We start from the raw sequence: 18,514 nt of genomic DNA on the forward strand, positions 1-18,514 counted from the left end.
TCCTCTGGCCTTTGGGGGACGGTCATGGGAGACTCGGAGCATTTCAGGTCTGTAAGGGCTGGGAAGCTGTTAGCAGGGGAGGCGTTCACGTGGCTTGGCATTCCGGAGACACGGCCTCCTCTGCCCTCCGCTACCAGCCTCCCTTCCGCAGGTGCCGGCGTCACTAGTCTCTGGTGCGTTTCCCAGGGGCTGTGTGCATCTCTCAGCCTATGTGTGTGCCGCTGCGCTTCCTCCTTACCCCCACTGTGATGCTTACATGCGTGTTCTGGAGCTCTTTCTGCGTCACGCGCTCCACTCTCCACGCCAGCAGAGAGCTCACTTGGTAGCGGCACTCAGTATTCTGTGGTATGGATAGTGTTGAGTTAGGGGCTGGTGCAGGAGACTGCCCTCACACCTGAGTTTGGGGGGTCCCCAAGCCACCCACCATAGGTTTGGTGATTCAGTCACAGGGCTCGCAGAGACAAGCTCTATGCTCACAGTTATGGCTTGTCACAGGGGAGGGCAGAATCGTGTTGGACTTTGGGCAGACCCAGCTCAGGTGGGCAGGGGGAGGTGACTCGTCTTCGTTCGCACCCTGAATTTAGTGCAGTCAGCTGCACTTCTAAGGAAATAAACCTTGTTCCAGCCAGCTCGCTTTAATGACTCGTTCATTAACACCAGGAGAATGAGGCCTTTTCTCTGGAAGCCTGCTTTTTATTGGTCAATAATTCTGTCTGCTTTATTGGCAGTGTGTTTTCTTCTTGCCTGTGGAACGGCCCTAGAAGCCTTTGCTGGAAGTTGTACTCCTATATCATGTTAGTCTGTATTAATTGGTGGTAGGACTCCTAGGCCACAGGTTGTCCTTGCGGAGGGTCCCCAGTGTCTGTCCCAGCACACTTGACTTGGGGTTCCCATGAGCAGAATGCTTGCTGGGCCTGAGGAGGTCTGGCTGAGCCTGGGCCTTACAGGGCAGTGGATGTGTCCTGGGCACAGCCAGCCCTGGCACATGGTCCTTGCCCTCGTGGGAGGTACACGCTCTTGAAAGCATCACACACACGTATGAAGCGGCAGCCAGAGCCAGGAGAGAGGTGTCCTGTGCTCCAAGGGCTTTCAGGGGGGCCTCACCTAGGGGAGGGGGTGCTGCGGGATGTCCCAGAGCAGACTTCCCTGAGGACAACACCGTGGGCTGAAACCTGAAGGGCAGTGTAGATTGGTGAGGAAGGGAGCTGCCTGAGGGCCGTGGGGCGAGCGGGAAGGCTGCGCATAGCACAGGACAGGACAGAGGCCGCCTGGGCAGGCCGAGAGGCGGGGACAGCAGTCCAGGGGCCCACCTGCGCACTCGCCTGGGCGCCATGCTGCGGTTTGTCTTCACTGACGGCCATTGAAGTAGTTTACCAGCTGCGGCGCCGTCAGCTTTGGGACACACACTGGGCACGCGCTTCCTGGGAGGTGGGACATCGACTTTCTTTGGGCCGAGCTGTGTTCCCTCTGGATAGAAACCTTCCTGCCTGTTCTGTCACTTACCTGTGTCTTTGAAGGTTGGAGGTGTCGCAAGGCGTTAGGGTGGGCCAGAGAGCAAGTGGGCCCACCCCCAGAGGAGGGCACTGAGCCTGTGCACAGGCTGGGGGCTGTGGCAGTGACATTCCTGAAGGCTTGGGCTTTGAAACTCAGAGGGAAGGTGATAAGACCCTAATGGATTTTTGGGTTTCCAGCACAACCTGGGGTCAGTTAGCTTCCCCGTGGAATCTTGAGAGCGCTGACCTCAGCTCTTAGCATGCATCTAGCTAGCAGGGCTGTCTTTTAACGGAGGAGCATTTCCCAGGGCCTGGCGTGCGTGTTTGTATGTGTGTCTGCGCGGCTTAGGGGGTGGCATCCCCAAGCAGGGGCGGTGGGACATGCGCCTGAGCAAAGTGTTGGGAGTGTCAGTCGCATTTAGGGACGATCAGAGTGGAGGTGGTGGCTCTCCCTGCCCTCAGGCCGTTGGACTTGGCCAGGTGTGTGTGTTCAAGGCCAGGCTCTTTCCAGTCTGTCCTTCCATTTCCTCTTCAGGCAAATGCCTGTTCCCTCCTGACCCCAGTCCCTTGTCAGTAGAACTGCGGTTTTGGAAAACGTCATTCACATATCCATTCTTTGAACATTTGCTAGAGGACCTGCCGTCTGCCAGACATTGGCCTGGCTCTGAGGATGGAGAGTCAGCGCAGCTTCTGCCCTCCCAGGGCGTGGACAGACGGGCGTAAGGAGAATAAAGCAGGAGCCTGGGGCTGGGGAAGTTGAAGGTGCTCCAGCAGCGCTTTGAGGGAGTCCCTAACTTAGGTGGAGACAGGCCTTGGCTGTACCTTTGCTGGGTGTGAAGGATGCTGGTGGGCAGGTGGCCAGACGTCTTCTCTGGCCTGGACATCAGTGGCTGACAAGAGGCTCCAGAGCTTCCTTTTTTAAGGACATTCCCGGTTCTGAAGAGGCCTTCACCTGCCTGACAGGACGGCTGTGCGTGAGGCTCTGATCGCCCTGGAGAGCGATGGAGAGCTGGCTAAACCCATTCATGCTTGGTGTCTTCCTTGCGCTTCCTCCCAACTCAGGGGGTGAGGCCGGGAGTTAGCGCCACTTGGCAGAGGGGGCCCAGAGGTTCCAAGAGGAGCTCACTGGCCAGGGTCATCTGGTGAGCTTGTGGCACCTTGGTTGGATTGCTTGGCTGGTCCCGGTGCATGGGGGGCAGTGCCCTCCATAACCTCCATCCACCTGGCTGGCTGCATGGTGCCATGCGGCTGGAGTCCTGCGGTTTTGTGAGCAGATCAGCCTGCTGCTGGCACGACGGTCTGCTGTTGGGGCGCCGCCCGTCCGTTTAGCCGGAGCAGCATTAGGCGCATACACGGGCTGGGAGCCCGTCAGCTGATGTCAGCCCTTTGAGACCTGATGGCGGCTCCCAGCACGACTTCGCAAGGAGGGCCTGCCAGTGCGCTGGGGGGCTGACACGTCCCGCAGGCCCTGGGGTTCGCTGTTCAGTGGGGGAGGCTCTGCGAGGGAAAGCGAGGCAGTAATCACTTGGGAGGGGAGGGTTAGCGTTGGAGGAGGCAGGCAGCTGAGTTAGAAGATTAGCAATTAGTTTTTTATTATGTGCAAACTACACTTCAGTTTCGTGGAACCAAACAGCCCTCCCACAGCGGGGGTGGGGCGGCTCCTCCCTCTTGTAGTTTTCCAGACTCTGTTGTGGGTCTGCTGTGGAACTGTTTATGAGTCTGTATGGACGACATGTCGACAAAGTTTTCCGTTTTCCCATTTGCTCTTTCTGGCTTCTGCTTTTTCTGTATTGCTGGAGTTCAGTACCCTTGGGCCTTGGGAGGATGTTTGCTTTTATTAGGATTGCAGTCACAAAACGCAGCTGTCACTCATCCTGTAGCACAGGGAAGTTGTAGCATGCTGGTTTGACAGCAGTCTTCTTTAAATCAGAGCTCTTTTTTTATTGACTCTTGAGGGAAGATTAGACTTCATTTTTTTACTAAATTGAGTTGAGAAGAGTCACTGGTAGCTATTACTGGTATTTCTTGTGGTTTGGGCAGTTTTATTGTTTATTAGAGCTTAGCTACAGTGTCATTGATGTCCCAGTAGGAGGTGCTACCAAGTTAGGTTTGATCAGAAAATACTATGGTGAATATTTATTTATTTATTTATTTATTGAATATTTAAATAAAAAAGATTTGTTGCAGTGAAAGACACATTGCCATCAATCCCCCTCAAAATACTCCCCCTCACTTCGATTGCACTTATCTCTTCATTCTTACCACTTTCTGAAGCATTCTGGAAGACCTCGTTCATGAGTGTCTCTATTTCATCCTCCATGATGATAATGCTCTGTGTCACTTGTCGCTCTGGTACAGCAGTTTCTGTCAAATAAAAACATTACGGTGTGTCCTCTTCCACCTTACTGACCGGATCTGGCACCAGGCAACTTCTGGCTCTTTCCAAAGTCAAAATGATTCAGGACATCGAGGCAGCCATGACAGCTCAACTAAAGACACTCATGAAAGAGGACTTCCAGAGCTGCTTCAGGAAGTGGCGAGAACGATGGGATAAGTGTGTTCAAAGTGAGGGGGAGTGTTTTGAGGGGGATTAATGGCAATGTGTCTTTTACTGTAATAATTTTTTAAAAATTTAAACATGCACCGTATTTTTTGATCAAACCTTGTGTCTAAGCCTGAGTCTCAGGCTACAAAGACTCAAGGACAATGCACTTTGTCTTGTTTTATCCATTTAGTGGGCTAGGTTTGCTTTCTGACTTTTCATAACTAAACAGTAGGTACCTACCTGTGACAGGATGGATAAAGGATAAAGGCTGGCGAGTTTTTTTCCATGGAGGGTCAGGGAGTGAATAGGGTTTTGTGGCCTGTCGGGTCTCGGTTGCATGCACTCAGCTCTGCTTTTGTACCTTGGATAGGGAGACCAGTCCTCCCTTTTGGCCTAGTAGTAGGACTTTTCACACTAAAACTGGGACCATCCAGGACAAAGCCAGGACCTGGTGGAAAAGCTGCCTCAGGCAGTATGTAAATGAATGGGTGTGGCCATCGGCCAGTAAAACTTTATTTTTAAAAACAGGTGTTGGGCTGATTTGGCTCAAAGGCCACATAATGCTGACCCCTGCTTCAGGGTATAGGACTGGTCAGCCAACTCAGAGCCCTGCTCTCTCTTCCCTACAACTTGTTTTCCATGTGGCTTGCTGCACACACAGGATCGTGGCAAATGCTTTCTTTCCTCTTTCCTGGTGCGGGAGAATCTGGTCGCGGATGTGATCTTATTCGAGGGTGGTTAGTGGCAGTGAACCTACTACTTGATCGGGTGCGCGAGTCACGGGTTTAGCGCCTGCTCCGCTGGTCTTGTCCTGCAGTGAGCCTTACTTGCTGAGGGCCCTGGAGGCGTCTGGAGGACCTGACTCAGAAGGAAGAGGCACATACAGACGTTCTCCCAGGGCTGAGAAGGGCTCGTTCCTGTCTTCCCTTCTTTCCGGTAGCTGAGAGTTCCCAGACACGGGTGTTGTGCTTGTATCTGTTCCATTGAACAGATATTTGTTGAGCAGTCATGGCCTGGCAGACCCCGAGTTGGAGATGTCACAGAAAACAAGGCAGTGTGGTCCCCGCACGACTGACCCCGACAAAGCATTGTTGTTCCAGGGTGCTGCTAGGGACGGGGGTTGGGGAACCTTCCAGGAGGGCAGGCAGTCTTTCCAAGGTGGCGGGCCACCTGGTTGCATCCCCTGATGGCTGCGTGGGTGAGGGAGCTGGAGTGGGACCAGGTGCCAGCGACCCGTGGAGGAGCAGAGCCGCACGTGTGCAGCACTCCTCTCCTGGCTGCAGCCGGTCAGCCTCGGCCAGGCCCCTGGCGGCCAGGCCGCTCTTGGAGGGGGTGTGAGCCTTACTGCTGCCCGGCGCCTCTTCTCCCAGGCCACCCAAAACGTTCTGACTCTGGGGTTGCTTCAGAGCCCGTCTTCCTGCTTCTCGAACAGTTACCACTCCTTCTCAGTGAGCGCTGAACCTCGTGTCTGTTTGTACAGTAAAGGAGCTGCTTTTGTTTCCATCAGAAACGACCGTGGTTTGGAGCGCTTCCATTAACTGACAACCCTTGCCAAATTAATTTTATTTAATTATCTCCCAGGGCCAAGCTTGAATACATTTTGTGTTAAATTCACAGTTTTCCCCCTTTCTAAACGAAATGGACTTAATATCCTTGTTAAAATCTGATTAAAACTAAAATTGAGTTTTTTGAAGTCTGATTATTCCATGAAATGGAATTTTTAAACCTAATTACGGCTGGATTTGCATATACTTTTCAGCACCATTGAAAAGAAAGTTGAAATAAATTTATTAATGACATCCTTTTCTCTCATTCCCTTGGGGCATGACATTCGTGTAGGAGCAGAGGCAGGTGGGAGAAAAGCGACCCTTGTCCCTACCCTCCTGAGGAAGAGTTTGTTTTAAACTTCCCTCCGAGGGGTCTGGGCTCAGTCTCACTGTCATTCTGTCCCTTGCCGCTCCCCCACTTCAGTAGTTGATGGCCTTTCTGAGGGTGCGTGAATTCCTCAGCTGTCTCCCTCTCCTCAGAGCTCTTACCTGAGGAGGAGGATGCAGGCAGGGAATGATTGCAGCCTCTGAGGACCTCCCCTGTTGGCCCCAAGTGTGGATTTGTAAATAATGAGCTACCTCCATCCTAATTCTGGATTGCACTGGTATTATTAAAAGTGAAAACAAACTCACTCTTTATAACCACCTAGAAATAAACAGGGGATTTTCAGAGGCCCGCCCCCTTATTCTTTGAGAAACACTGCTGTTCCAGAAAGGATGGTTTCCTGTGTTGTGTCGGATTCATACTGCCTGTTCCGACTTCCTAGCAGACCCCTCAGCCTGCCCTGTCTTCAGGCGGCCCATCACCGTCGGTACCGCCCCTCTGTCTGCCCTTCACATGAATACTCCACGCCTCGTGGGTCTTCTACCACAGTGGACGCTGGGCCAAGCATGACTTACCCACGTGGTCCTGGGGACGGTAGAGGGATGAACTATGGCCAGGCGTGCCAAGCCCCAGCTGGCGGGGCTAGCGTGAGATACCCCAATCTTCAAGAGAAGCTAAGCATATGGATTTTTATATGAAATGTCCTGATTTTAAAAACACTTGCCTGAGCCCATTAAGCCATATTCGAAGGTCACCCATTTGCAGTTTGGTGAGGCAGCGTGGGTGCAGCCTGTGTTTCAGCCACGGCATTCACCCCTCCCACAAGCCCATGTTCTAGCCACGTGCTCTCTGGGCCTTGTGGGTCCTAAGCTGCCCTGTCTCTAAACTGTTACCCATGCTCTTTCCTGCTGGGGACACTTCAGTCTTCCTTCTGGGTCTGAATTACCCAGGGACCTGGGTGACACTTCTCGCTATCACAGGAGTTGAGAAGGAAGCCCAAGCTGGACCCGACGGGATCCGAGCTTCCTTTGCCTCTCTTTTCAATGTGCTGTAGCTCCTAGTGGGGGACTGTCCGCAAGAGCGGGGGCCGAGGCCTGGGGCCTTGCGTGCTGTGGTGGTGAGGGGATGCGGGTTCAGGGTCTGTATGCGGGGCTGCACCAGCGAGGATCGCATCTGCTGGTCCGTTTTCAACTTGACCTCTTGGAAGTGCCTTGGGGCTTCCTGGAGAGTGAGGCAGAGTGGGAGGATGGGCGGCCTGATAGCAGGCCCCCGGGGGCTGAGTTCATCCTCTGGAGGGAAGACGGCAGGAATGCCACTCCTTGCCTGGCTTCTTGGGGGACATTAGACATGACGTCTCCGTCGGAGTTACCTCTGCTGTGTAACAGGTACCCCCAGACCTAGTGGCCTCCAGCAGCAGCCTTCGTTACTTCAAGTTTCCGTGGCTCACAGTCCGCGCCCGGCCCGGCTGGGTCCTCGGGCTCTGGGTCTCAGGCTCGGCGGCAAAGGCTGCGCTTCTGGCTCGTGCTCACACGCCGGACCCACTTCCTGGTGGGTTGGCACCGACGCCTCCCTGAGTGCCTGGCCACGTGGGCCTCTCCATGGAGCAGCCTACAACACAGCAGCTGCCTTTTTCAGAGTTTGCGAGCCAGGGTGCTCCAAGATGGACGTCAGTCTTGGTTGGCTGATCACACGCGAGGCAGCCTTTTGTCAGTGCTCGTTTTACTGTTCTCGTGGGTGTGTTCTCGTGGGTGTGTAGCCATATTTCACTGTGGTCCTCATCCTCGGTGACTGTTGAATGTTCTCTCATGTGTGTTCTAGTTTCATATCTATGTATTTCTTTTGTGAAATAGCTTTTCAGTCTTTGGCCCGTGTTTAAATTGGGAGCCTTTGCCGTCTGTCATCTATTATTGAGTTGTCAGAGTTCTGTGTATGTTCTTCTAGAACTTGCCAGATGTCTGGTGAGTATTTTCTTCCAGTATGTGGCTTGCCTTCTCATTTTCTTAACAGTGTATTTTGAAAAATAAAAAGGTTTTAATTTTGAGTCTGATTTGTCATTTCTTTTCTTTTATGGTTTGTGCTTTTGTGTCTGCCTAGCTCAAGCTTCTAGAAACTTTCTAGGTTTAGCTTTTATGTTATTTTGGAGTTAATTTTTGTGTGTGGTGTGGTTATAGTTGAGTCATTTTTTAAATATTGTCGTTTGTCCTTTGAGTTACCTTGGCACTTTTGACGATCATCAGTTGACCTTATATACACGAGTCGGTTTCTAGACTATTTTTTTCCAATGATCCACATGTCTGTCCTTTTGCTAGTATGTTAGTGTCAGAGTTACTGTAACTTTATAATAACTTTTAAAATAAGACAGGAAGCCTTCAACTTTTTCCTTAAAAAATTGTTTTGGCTCTTTTAGTTAATTGGCATTTTCATATAAATTTTAGAATCAGCTTTCAGTTTTTTTCTTTCCATATGCTTTTTATTTCATTCATTCGCTCATTTGTTCATTCATTCATTCCTATTTAATTTTCTTTCTTGCCTTACTGTACTCACTAAGACCTCCAGTACAATTTTAAATAGAAGTGGTGAGAATAGCCATCCTTGCCTTGTTGTCAATCTTAGAGGGAAACGGAAAGCCTTCAGTTTTTCATAATTAAGTATGGTGTTAGTTTTAGATTCTTGGGAGAAGGTGTTTTTTTCCAGTTGAGAATGTTTCCTTTTGTTCCTTCTTTGCTGAGAGTTTTTTAAAAATCATGAATGCGTTTTGAATATTACAAGATGCCTTTTCTGCATTATTGGGATGATACGGTTCTTATTCAACATTCTGTTAACATAGTTAGTATGTTGATTGATTCTTTTTTCCCCAGTGCTAAGCCAACCTTTCATTCCTGAGATAAACCTTCCTTGATCATAATATATTATCCTTTTTATATAGTAGATTTGATTTACTACTATTCTAAGGGTTTCTTCTGTGTTTATGAGGCACATTGCTTTGTGGATTTCTTGTAATATCTTTGTTTTGGGTATCGGTAATCTTGGCCTCATAAGATGAGTTGGGAAGTATTTCCTCTGCTTCTATTTTCTTTGGCTAGTTTGTATATAACAGGCATTATTTTTTCCTTGACTGTTTGGTAGAATTCACCAGTGAAGCCATCTGGACCTGGAGTGTACTTTTTAGGAAGGTTTTTACTACAAATTCAATTTCTTTAATAAATATAGGACTATTCTGGTTGTCTGCTTCCTTTTGAATGAGCTTCCTTCTTTTCCTTCCTTCTTCCTAGTTCCTTTCCTCCCTCCTCTCCTTTCCCTTTCTCTTCCTTTCTTCTCTTCAGTGTGGTTATGAGACTTATTTCAAGTAACAATTAGGTTTACTTTCTCAGTTTGCTTTTTACTTTTAGTTATTTTTTAATTCCCATTCTTATTTATTGAATTTAACTTTTTGAATATATAGAAAATTGATATGTTTTAGAGTGTCAAAACTATACAAAAAGGCACATGCGAAGAAGTGTCTTTCCATCCTGTATTTCTCTAGTCTATTCCTCCATTCCCTTGGAGGTAACCAGTTTTATTTATTTATTTATTTCTGGTCCATCCTTTGTTTCTTTTTGTAAAAATAAACAGAAATATGTATGTTTCCCCCCCTGCCTTTTTTTTCTCACGTAGAAGATACCATACTATATATACTATATATACTTTATATACTCTTTGACACTTTGCTTTTTCACTTAGCTCTAGAAAATCACCCATTGTGTGTATATATCATAATTTATTCAGCCGTTCTCCTATGCTTAGATATTTAGATTGTTTCAGATATTTCACAATTATAAATAATTCTGCAGTGGATAACCTTGTACATATACATTGACGTACGTATTGGTGTTGTATCTTCTGATTAAATTCTTAGAATGGGGTTGCTGGATCAAAGGGTATACCTCATATGTGTGTGTACTTTTGTTAGTTGGAAAGTTCTCAACGGACTGTCCCATTTCCCGTCCCTACCGACAATGTCTGCAAGCGCCTGTTTTCCCACAGCCAATGGAGTGACTTTTAATAGGCTTCTCAGGTCATTGTGAGTTCGTCTTCGGTGCTGTTCGAAAACAAGTTGTAGTTTTTCCCCCCCTTTTTTTATTCTGATAAAATATGAGTGACATAAAATTTACCATTTTAACTATTTTCAAGTTCTGTGGCACTGAGTGCACTCACACTGTTGTGCAGCCGTCACCACCGTCCATCTCCAGAACTTGGTCATCTTCCCAAACCGACCCTTTCTCCCCCTTAAAACAAGAACTTTCCACTCCCCCAGCCTCTACCGGCCACCGTTCTACTTTCTGTCTCTGAGGACCTGGTATAAGTGAAATCTTCCAATCTTGGTCCTTTGTGACTGACTGACTTCACTTAGCATACTGTCTTCCAGATTCATCCATGTTGTAGCACGAGTCAGCCCGGGCTGCCTTTGTAAGGCTGGAGAGTAATATGTTGTACGGATGTGCCATGTCCATTGTATGTGTAGCCGTCATTTGTTTATCTGCTTATCCGACGGGACACTGGGCTGCTTCCACTTTCTGGCTGTGGGGAATAACACTGTGAACAAGGGCGTGCGGTGTCTCTTCCAGACCCCACTTTCACGTCTGCTAGTGGAACTGCTGGCTCCTGCAGTCGCTCTGTGTTTAAGTTTGAGGAATCACCACACTGTCTTCCTCACTGGCCGCACCACTTTACATTCCCATGCGTACAGCACAGGGTTCCATTTTCTCCACAGCCACACTGATCCTTATTTTCTGTGTTTTGGTGCTTTTGGTAGTAGGCATCCTGATGGGTGTGCGGTGGCGTCTCAGCCCATGTCCCTGATCAGTGACGCTGAGCAGCTTTCCACGTGCTTATTGGCCAGTTGTCATTTTGTTTGGAGAAATGTCTATTCAAGTCCTTTGTCATTTTTCAATCGGGTTATTTATTTTGATGTTGAGTTATGAGAATTCTTTATACGTTTTGGATACTAGACCCTTATCAGATGTGTGATTTGCAGATTTTTTTCCCCCATTCTGTGGGTTTCCTTTTCACTTCCCTAATAGCGTCCTTTGTGGAAAAGCTTTTAGTTTTGGTCAAGTCCAGCTTAATCTGTTTTTTCTTTTGTTGCCTGTACTTTTGTGTCATGTCCAAGAAATCAATGCCAAGTCGAATGTCAGGAAGCTTTGCCCTATGTTTTCTTCTAAGAGTTTTATAGTTTTAGTTCTTATGTTTAGGTCCTTGATTCATCTTGAGTGAATTTGTGTGTGTGATGTGAGGTAAGCATCTGACTTCATTCTTTCGCACGTGGACGCCCAGTGTTCTCAGCACCGTTTGTTGAAGAGACTGTCTTTCCCCACTGACTGTTCTTGGTACCCTTGTTGAAAATCATTTGCCCAAATGTGTAAGGGCTTATTTCTGGGCTCTCTGTTCCTTCCGTTCCACTGGTCCATGTGTCTGTCTTTGTGCTGGCACCACACTGCACCTGATATTGGGCTTTGTAGGAAGTTTTGAAATAAAAATGTGAGTCCTCCAACTTTGATCATATATTTCAAGATTGTTTTGATTATTCTGGGTCCCATGAGATTTCATATGTCTTTTACAATGAGTTTTTCTATTTCTGCATAAAACATCTTTGGGATTTTGATAGGGATTGCATTGAATCTATAGATTCCTTTGGGCAATATTGTCATCTCCACGATATTAAGTCTTTCACAGGTGGTAGTGTCTTAAAGGTTAATTGTAATGTGAGATCTGAAACCCCATCAATGGGGCTTTTCAAACTGTTGCATTAAAACTCATTGGTCTGTCTTGCACTTTAAGTGGACTTTTTATCCATGCATGGTTATGTAACCTCATACATTGGTCATTTGAAAAATACTGGTTTACTGAGGTATGTACATTTTCCAAATGTTATCATATTTTATTATACATTATTAAACAATCACATGCGCTAACATCACTGCCAGTTATTGAAAAATCTTTTACTATTAGGAATCTGTCAAGCTTATGGTGGCAGATACACATTTGTACAAATTTAATTTATGTTTGAAAGCTGGAGACTATCATTGGCAGTGAATATTTTTGGTGGTTTTCTTTCAAGTAAAAATCTTAATTCATTTTTGAGAAAGTGTCTACCAAATGTCCGAGTCTGAGTAACTGTCATTTGTCAGCCATTTTTTCAGGCAGAAGCTTTTCTGTAAACAGTAGCTCGTTCGGTCCCCACCTCAAACCTACAAGTGCTTTTCTTCAAGACAGCTGTCACCCCTCGGTATGCAGCAGGAGCCTTTTATGTGCACTTCCTGTCCCCACAGAGTATTGAGATGACGGCATTTTTTTACTGCTTCATCGAGGACATTCTTAACTGAAATGCCCTTTGTTTTTGGATTTTGAGTGTGTGGCCATGAAGAATAAAATGGCTACTAGTATATCTGGTGCCACTGGTTGGGTTCACCAGCATGTTTTACCCACCATCATTGCTTTTGTATCTTCAGTGCAAATGTCAGCACAGGAAAAAAAAGATAGTATAATAGCTCTGTATTGTTCTGGAATTAGTTTTGAACTTACCAGACTGCCTGAAGGCGTCTGCAGGGACACTGGGAAAGGTGTCCTAGCAGTTAGTCTTTCATGGCAGAAGGAGAAAGCTCAGGAATGGAATTTAAACTCGAATGTGATCACAGTTCTGTGCCAAGTTCTAGTTCTACGACCAAAACTGTACAAGTGTAATATGAAAACATGGTCACTGTAAAAAAAAAATTCAAACAGTAGAAAATTAAAGTGAAAATTACTCATATCTCTCTGCTTTGTCAAATTCTACTCAACCCCAGAATTAACGATTTGATGTAAGTCCTTTTAGATAATTTGTGTGTGTGGGAGGGCATTTTACATGAATAACATGGCTTACGCATCTCTGTTGTTACATGATTTGTTTTCCCTTGGGTTGGCCTAGGAAAGCTCAGCATTTACACATAGGCGTATGTTCACTAGCTGTTATTCCATCATAGGAATGAATACCCATATTTTACTTGACTGCTTCCCTATCAGTGCACTGCAGTTACTTCTGGTTCCATTGATGTGATCCGTGATTTTAACTTTTGCCCTTTGCACTTGAAAAAGCCGCTATATTCTTAAATCTCGGTGCTTTACAGGATAGCTTTAGATGGCAGTCCTCAAATACTTGGAGCTGCCGTGGTAGCTCTCACGCGGCCATGTCAACTGGGACCTGAGGCTCTGGGAGAGCTGTCCACCTGGCCCAGGGCCCCCTGCTCTGAGCAGCAGGTAGGCTGGGGCGGAGGCAGGAGGCCCAGCTGCTGCCTGGTGAGGATGGAAGTGCCCTGCAAGGGAGGCAGACACCTCTGGCCTTTGTTGTGTTAAGGGCTCCAGTCCCCAGTCCCACTGGCTTCCTGGGGTTAAAGGTGACCTCTGCTTTGAGGAGCCCCATTTCAGAAATCCACAAACATGCGGATGACTTGGAAGAGGGCCTTTGTGTGGCAAGGTCTAGTTCACTTACTCTGACAGCGGTGTTCAGTGTGCTCTTAAACAAAACAGAAATGAATGACACTGATCTCCAGTTCCTCTGCATTTTTGTTTGAGGTCATCATTACATGCAGTGAAATGGACAGGCCTTCCATTTTGAAAATGTGCCCCTGGTACTCGTCGGGTGAGTTCAGTGGGAGGAGGTCCCCATCGCCTCAGCAAGTCCCCCGTTGTCTCTTCCCCAGGAGACACCGTCTGCTGCTCCCTGTTCGTGCAGGTTAGTTCTCTCGTTCTTCAGCTGTAAATCAGTGGATTTACTTGGGCTGTGTTCACCTCCTTCTGTCGGCGTTTGCCCGGGGCTGAGATGAGGACACGGCCGGCCGGAGAGGCTGGGAGCTGCCTGTGCAGCAGCAGTGAGGTTCTCGGCTGAGCGCCTTGGGCTTCTCCTCCCCTCACCCGGTCCCTGCCTTTGCCCAACAGCACACCTTTGACATTCAGCCATGTTTTTGGTTTCTCAGTTCATTCTTTTTTACCGCTGAGGGGTCGCCCTCTATGTGAATGTGCCTGTTTGTTTCTATCTTCTGTTTGTGGACATCTGGGTTGTTTCCACAGCTGCCGTGGACGTTCCTGTTCCTGTTCAGACGCAGACGTTCCTGCGTCCTGCCTGTTTTCTTTGTCTTGAGTCAGTGCCTAGGAGTACAGCTGCGTACTCTTTAGTACGCCAAACTGTTTTCCAGCAGGTTCGTACGGTGTTACATTCCTGCCTGCAATGTACACGAGTTCCTGTTGCACCGTATCTTCACCAATTTTTGCTGTGCTGTTTGAAAACCTTATTTGATTATTCCAATGGGTGTGAGATGGTATCTGCTCCTGGTTTTAACGCTCATTTCCCTAGTAACTACGTTGGACTCTGTTTCATGTGTCTACTGGCTTTGGATATGATATTTGGCAAGTGTCCGTTCTAAGAGTTTTACAGTTTTGTTGGGTTGTTTTCTCTTTGTTATTGACTTTTATGAGTTCTCTGTATATTCTAGATACATGTTCTTTACGTGTCCAAGTATGTCTTGCCAATATTTTCACCTAGTCTATGGCTTGGCTTTTCATTTTCTTAATTAAAAAAAAAGTTGAACTATCATTCACGGTCCATAAAATTGACTGTTTTAAAGAATATAATTCAGTGCTTCTTAGTATATTCCCAAGATTGTGCATGTGCACTACTATCTGATCCCAGAACATTCTCATGACTCCAAAAAGAAGCCCTACAGCTGCGAACAGCCCCACCCCAGTCTCCACAGCTCCTGATGTGCGTCCTCCTGTGTGGATTTGCCTGCTTGAGTGTTCCCTGACGGGACCTGAGCCTTTGGGTCTGGCTCCTGTCACTTAATGTTGTAGCATGTCTCTGTACTTGATCCTTTTATGGGTGAATAATAATCCGTGGGGTGGATGTACTGCATGTTGCATAGTCATTCATCAGTTGAGAGACATTTGGGTTTCTAGTTTTGGCTATTGTGAATAATGCTTCTGTGAGCATTCGTGTACGGGTTTTTGTGTGGACATGTGTTCTGGATTCTCCTGGGTAAGTGCCTACAGTGGAATCGCTGGGTCATATGGTTATCTTTATTTAACGTTTTGAGGGACCACCAAAGTGTTTTGCATTGAGAAACAACGGCTTGAACCGGAGTAGGGTGGGGGGAGACGGAAATAAGGGGAAAATATATACATAAAAGATCAGTTGTACTTTCTTACATCAGCTACGAATAATCTAATAATGATTATCCTTCGAGATACTTTGCCTAGTGTTTTAAATTGCCTTTATACCCTTGTTTTCTCATCAGTTGTGTTATTCTTTTGTAAAACCTCACCAGACCTTTCACATTTGAAAATTATCAGTAATACATTACCCATGACCGTTAAGTCTCTGATGTCTTAATGGCGTTTCTTGATTTTTGATTAAATCCAATTTATCAGATTTTTTTCATTTATGGTTAGTGTTTTCTGTGCTCTAAGGAATCCTCTCCTATTTCATGGTTGGAAACTAATTTTCCTGTGTTTTTTTCTAGAAGCTTCTATTTTAATTTTTTATGTACAGGTTTATGATCCATCTGCTGTTTGGTCAGAGGCTGGAGTCAAGGTTCATTGTTTTCCCCTCTACTTTTATCAAGTTCTAGCACCATTTTTGGAAAAGTTTCTCTTTTTCCTTTGAACAGCTTTGTCAGTATTGTCAGATAAATTTAGCGTTTATGTGGTGGTCTGTTTCCGGGTTCTGTTTTAGTCCTTTGATGTGTGTCCTCATGCCAATTCTAGACTTTCTTAATTGCGATACCTTTATAGTAAGTCTTCAAGTCTGGTATTGCAAGTCTTCTAAATATGTTTTCCTTTCTTAATATTGTTTAGCTGTGAAAGGTTCTGCTTTTCTATACAATATCTATTTTAGAAATAGATTATCAGTATAAACACAAAGCTGTTGTGATTTTTGTTGATTTTGCATTGAATTTGTAGAGCAATTTGGAGAGAATTGAAAGCTTAGCACTATTGACCCCTCCAATCATGGTACATCTCTTCATTTAATTTTTTGCAGCAATATTTTGTAATTTTAAACATAGTGGTCTTTAGGTTGTATTTATTTTTGTCTAGAGGTGTCAAGTATTTTATTTAACTCATTACTTAGTGAAGGAACTAGTAAAATCTTGCAACTGGTCTGAAGTTGAGTTCAAGTTTGATGTATTTCTCAGCGGAGAGACCAGTGTCATGAATTCACAGGTAGCTGCCAAGTGGGGGAAGCTGTCAGTAAGCAAGTCCTTTGTGTGGCTATCAGCGTCTTCTCCTTACCAGTGCGTAAACTAGCTTAAAGGTGGCAGAAGTTAGAAATAACTTTAGTGGGTAAGCTGGACAGGACACCAAGTCACCTTTGTTTGCCCATTTATGTTTTCTTTTCCCACCCTCTTTGTGATTATAACAATCTCAAAGGAAGGTTGTTCTTGACCACAGAATAAGGCTGGTCTCAGTGGGGTCACCCAGTTATATTTATGAGGTGTACTGAGAGTATCCACTTACCATACAGGCCTTCTCTTTGGCTTTGCAGAATCTTAGAGCCATACCGTTGTGACCAGTTACAAAATTCACTTCCCTCTGGAAATTGACATGAGGAGTCTCAGACTGGACTTTTAAAAGCTTTTATTGTTTGCTGTCTCATGGTTGGGAAACCAAGCCCCGTAAATCCTCTCCACCACACTTCACCTGCAGTACCTATAAATTTGGGTGACTTCCTCGCTTCTTGAGGTTCCCCCCAAGTATCCTAAGTTTCCTGACCTTCCTAGAAGTGTTCTTACCACCCATGAGGTTGGAACCCTGTAAGCCTCAGGGTGCTTTCCTCTGGGTTTGTTGGCATTGGCTGCATAAGTACTGTGTTTCACCCGAAAATAAGACCTAGCCAGACAATCAGCTGTAATGTGTCTTTTGGAACAAAAGTTAATATAAGACCCGGTCTTATTTTACTATAATATAAGACCAAGTCTTATATAAGACCGGATGTAAGATAATACAATACCTAGCCTTATTTTACTATAATATAATATTTTACTATATAATTTACCATGTACTTTACTATTATATAAGACCCGGTCTTATATTAATTTTTGCTCCAAAAGACACATTAGAGCTGATTGTCTGGCTAGGTCTTATTTTCAGGGAAACACGGTACAGTTGTCCTTTGACCCGTAAAGTGGTTTGCCATGCTCTGTTGACTGAGCATTGTCAATTATAACAGTCTAGGTAAGGCATAGTTGGTACATGTTGTCAAAATCTGTCCTCTTCAAAAGGCGGGGAGAGTCTTGGTGAGCCTGCAAATAATGGATTGCCACCGAAAACCAAGAGGACTCAGTAAGAGTTTTGAATTCTGAGTTGTCAGTGAGGGTCAGATATCATTTGAAAATGGTTTATTTCATTTTCATCAAAGCTGAGTTCTCTAAATTGTTGTAGGTGAGATGTCTTATGAAGAAAGAGTCTTAACTTCCTTAAGTATTCAGAAAATAGAACTTACAACCAACATCCACAAAATAACCTCAATAAAACGTCCGTTTTTAGTTCATTAGTTCTGTGTAATTAATTCTTCCCCTGTGAGATCTTGGGTTAGCAGACGTCTGAAACCATCTGCTTCTGGACTAAAAGGAAAGAGGAAGTCCTTCGTCAGTCTGTTGGCACGTCTGAGCTCCTTTCTGAATGCTGTCAGCTCGAGGCCTGTCTGTGCCGTCTGCACACTGGGGGCCAGTGGTTTGGGATGTCTGGTCCATTTTTCCTTCCATGAGCCTCTGAGACTGTCCTCCTCTGTTGAAGATGCAAATTGTGGCCTGTGGTTTATACACAGCTGCCAGGTAGGCATCGGAGTAAAACAAAAACTACACACAGACGACAGAGACTTAATGGCTTCAGTTAATTTATTACCGATAATTTTCAAATGTTAAATGTCGATGAGGTTATTATAAATGATAATGCACCTGCCGAGGAAATTGGGTTGTTTCTGTGGCACCCAAAGCAAAGACAGAAGGAATTTAAAAAATCAGACAAAATACCTGTCAAGATAATGATTGAGCCTGCTTTCAAAGAAGGCAGTGGATGTTAACATCTGATTCATCAAATGGATGAGCATAATTTTTATAGAGGAAACAATCATGCTATAACATACAGTAATCCTGAGATGAAATACCCCAGCAGTGTCCCAGAGACGCTCCATGAAGAGATGCGGTAAGTCTGGAATAGTGCCAGCCATCTTTGTTCTTACAGAGCCCCGCGGGCTGCTCTGGCCTGCACCCCCAGTGAGAACCACTGGCCTGGAAGGCTCTGGATTCAAACGAAAGAAGCAGTGTGTGGCTAACCAGCATTTTCCCTGACAGCTGAAGCCGCGGCCTGAACACTGTCATTAGCACCTGTAGGGCTCCAACACAGAACAGCTCGGCAGAACTCTGACAGAAGAGTTTTGATCAGGGTTTCTCCTGAGGCGAGACCTGCCTTGGAAAGTAGAGGCATGTCAGATCTGCACAGGGACTGTCACTGAAGCGTGCGGTTTCCTGGGTACTTACTAATAACATTTTACTTGTACAGACTCAGCCTGGAGAATTCTGGGCAGCTCTTCTGTTTG

The 18,514-nt window shown here is 46.0% G+C and overlaps 1 protein-coding gene across 3 annotated transcripts in view; it reads left to right on the forward strand.

Moving 5' to 3' along the window:
• The window catches only part of MAD1L1 (mitotic arrest deficient 1 like 1), a 279,782-nt gene that overhangs the window by 23,404 nt on the left and 237,864 nt on the right, over positions 1-18,514 (forward strand). The window contains exon 1 of one of the 3 annotated variants that reach the window (XM_074314013.1): positions 13,625-13,657. The exons of the other annotated variants lie outside the window; for them this stretch is intronic. The gene's annotated coding sequence lies outside the window, so the exon portion shown is untranslated. Of the gene's footprint in view, positions 1-13,624; positions 13,658-18,514 lie in introns of those variants that run through there. 3 annotated transcript variants of the gene reach the window in all.

Source organism: Rhinolophus sinicus, linkage group LG10 (assembly GCF_036562045.2).
Source record: "Rhinolophus sinicus isolate RSC01 linkage group LG10, ASM3656204v1, whole genome shotgun sequence".
Taxonomy (NCBI): domain Eukaryota; kingdom Metazoa; phylum Chordata; class Mammalia; order Chiroptera; family Rhinolophidae; genus Rhinolophus; species Rhinolophus sinicus.